Source organism: Nicotiana tomentosiformis, chromosome 4 (genome assembly GCF_000390325.3).
Source record: "Nicotiana tomentosiformis chromosome 4, ASM39032v3, whole genome shotgun sequence".
Classification (NCBI taxonomy): domain Eukaryota; kingdom Viridiplantae; phylum Streptophyta; class Magnoliopsida; order Solanales; family Solanaceae; genus Nicotiana; species Nicotiana tomentosiformis.
Window position 1 is genome coordinate 42,865,423 of NC_090815.1, and position 3,708 is coordinate 42,869,130.

Here is a 3,708-nt window from a genome sequence, read left to right on the forward strand (position 1 = left end):
CAATCATCTCAGTTCCTAAGGGGTGATTTTTCCCACACAAAGTTAGACAAAACACTTACCTTAACGAAGTTAGGCTGATATTTCAAAATAGCCTTCTTTCTTGAATTGACCTCCGGACACCTCAAACCTATCCAAATTAATTGTATAACTTCATTAAAATTCTTCGAAAATAATTTCGGATAATAAAACTCTGACTTAAAATTTTACATTAAAAAACGTCAACCAAAGTCAACGCGGGGGATCGCCTCTCGAAACCCGACAGAATTTTCACAAAATATGAACACCCATTCCGATACGAATCCAACCATACCAATTTTATCAAATTTTGATACCAACTGGACCTCTAAATCTTAAATTTCTGTTTTTGAAAGATTTTACAAAAATCTCAATTTCTTCCATTTGTTTCTCAAATAAATGATGGATATAGATATAGAATCATGAAGTATAATCACTTTCGGATATAAAACACTTACCCAAGTCCAAGTCATGAAGAAATCCTCCAAAATAGCCCCAAAACCGAGCTCCAAAATCCCAATCGAAAATGGCAAAATGACCATTTTTGGTCCTTAAATGTTTCTGTACATTTCCGCTTCTACGAAAAGATTTGCGCTTCTGCGAAGCCGCTTCTACGAGAAAGACTCGCGCTTCTGCGATCCCCACTGCCCTGCCAAAGCTCACACCTGCGGACAGAATGTCGCTTCTACGATGACCAAATGCACACCTGCGAAGCTTGTCGCTTCTGCGGTTCATGCTCCTCTTCTGCGGTCACGCAGGTACGGAAAATGCATCCCACCTGCGACCTCTTCCCAGTTCTTTCCAGCCTTCCCCTTTTTCGCTTCTGCGACCAAGGCATCGCAGAAGCAATTGCATCAGCTTTCCAGAATTTCCAGCATCTCCAAATGTCCAAAATCCAGTCTGTTAACCTTTCGAAATCCACCTGAGGCCCTCGGGAACTTAACCAAATATACCAACACGTCCAAAAATACAACACGAACTTAGTCGAGGCCTCAAACCACGTCAAACAACATCGAAATTATGAATCGCGCATCGTATCGAATTATGAGTTTTCAAATCTTCCAACTTCTATATTTTGCGCCGAAACATATCAAATCAATCCGAAATGACTTCAAATTTTGCACACGAGTCTTAAATGACATAATGGAGTTGTTCCAATTTCTGGAATAGAAATCTGACCCCGTTATCAACAAATCAACCTTCGGCAAAACTTATAATTATTTTAAAACTTCAACTATTCCAATTTTCGCCAAAATGCGCCGAATTGTCCTACGGACTTCCAAATCCAAATACGGACATACGCCTAAGTCCGAAATCACCATAGGAAGATATTGACGTCATCAAAATACCATTCCGGGGTTGTTTACACAAAAGTCAACTCTTCGGTCAACTCTTTTCTTTTAAGCTTCTAAATAAGAATTGTTCTTCCAATTGATCCTGAATCGTCCGAAAATCAAACTCGACCGCACACGTACGTTATAATACACATTACAAAGCTGCTCGAGATATTAAACTGCTGAATGGGATGCTAATTCTCAAAATGACAAGTCGGGTCGTTACATCTTCCATCTCTTAAACAAATGTTCGTCCTCGAACGTGCTAAGAATTATTCTGAGGTTATCAAATTGCTGATTTTTACTCTTACACACAAACTTGCGGGTGATACCACGTCACCGCAACCGACATAGGTTCAAAAACACTATCTCAATTGAGATTAATTTTTCCATCCACACGTATAAACCTTAAAACCAATTTTCTTACACTCCAATCATTTTCAAAAGGGTCAGATTTCATATCAACACACGGTATTAGTCTCAGCCGATTGTAGCAACTCATGCCTACACTCACACAGCACAACCACATAACGTATCGCAATATGCATACGCCCATAACCACATCGCTGGTCATAATAGTTGTTCATATCCAATTACAGCATCGTCGTTTAACTTCATGTTAACAAAAATCTCGTTTCAAACCTTCATAATACTAACAACGTGACGCGAGGCATGAAGGCCTCATAATTATTTACACAAATTAACGAGTCACATTTAACGCTACTTGGGCACCCACCTCGTAGGTTAAAATTCAATAATTACAACACGAATTTGGCAAATTATGCACAGATAAATTCATACAAGAATTTTCAAATAATCCTAACAAGCATAACTCCCTATTAGTACTATAGTACAAATTTAAATTTCACAAGGGAGAATTTAAACACATAAATTTTTATCTCAAGGATCTCGTCCTTATACAACTTCCACCGCGGCTCGTAGCCTGGTTTATACATAACAAATCATATTAAAGTGCGAGGATCTCTTCCTCAGTTCTGAATCACAAGTAATATGCACATCGTGCCAATCAAACTCTTCCATTTTCTTCTTTAAAATAATTTCTGTTAAATAAGGTCACAACACATAATGAACGCCCACACCGGTAGGGTATATAATTCACAATTTATAATTAATTATCTAAAAATTACATCAAAACCCACTGTAGTGAGTAACAGAAAGTCACTTTTGGACTCATAGCCTTCAATAGTGTACAGAACAAAAATGATAGACACAGGCTAACACCATCAAATCTCTTAACAGGGATAAACACGAGAGTAGAGTGCAAATTCACAAACTCACCATATAAGGAGCATGAAATGAGGTCTCACCTCGATAATCAGAATCGAATTAAAATAAGAATAGTGCTCCTCTATTATGAATTAAATCATACCTGTAACGATACCATCTGGTGTAGCGGTCTCAGCCAATTTATAGTAATTATATCAATGGGTCGGGCCTCCACCTCTAGGACACCCTCTACCCGCCTGTCCTCCACCCCTAACTGAATATGTAGGTAGAGTAGCAACTAAAATGCAACCCGTGCATCACGACCCAAAATCCAACTAGTCGTGATGGCACCTGACCTCACCCGCTAGGTAAGCCACATAACAACAATCCGATTCAATTAATATTTAACTAACTCTAATACACTCCCCAAGGACTGGTAGTACAAATCATGAGCTTCTAAGATTAGAATTTACAAAGATGGTATGAAATAAATACATCATCTGTCCGAAATATACATAAACAAATTAAAAATTCTAAAGTCACCATGAACAAGAGGCAGCAATGGCTGGAATACAGGTACATCTTCAGATCCAGCTCTCGTCATACGCCGCAACATCAGCATCAAAATTCTGCACGCAAGGTGCAGAAGTGTAGTATGAGTACAACCGACCTCATGTACTTAATAAGTAACAAACATAACCTTAGGTGAAAGTAGTGACGAGCTGGAACACGGTCAAAGTGCAACAACAGCTTATAACAATATAACAAAAGTGGTACAGGAAATAACTCAGAAATAAAATGTTGAGATCATTCACAGTTCCAGAGAATAGACGTTCTTTACAAGTATAAAAGTGAAAACCCAAATCTTTTACCGAAAACACCAAAATATGAGTAAGTTTGTAAAATCGTGATTTTCCTTCCGAAACTTTCAACAGGTAAATGTTTCATTATCAAATGGCATGAGGAAAAGTACATATTTATGCCTATATGTCAATGTGTATGAGAAGTCATGAATGACGTGATACCGTACAACATGAGAAAAAATGCGTCTATATGCTTGTATGTCAAGTGTGCATACCAATGCAGTACAATATAGTGATCAACCATATGCATACTGTCAGAGTATCAATCC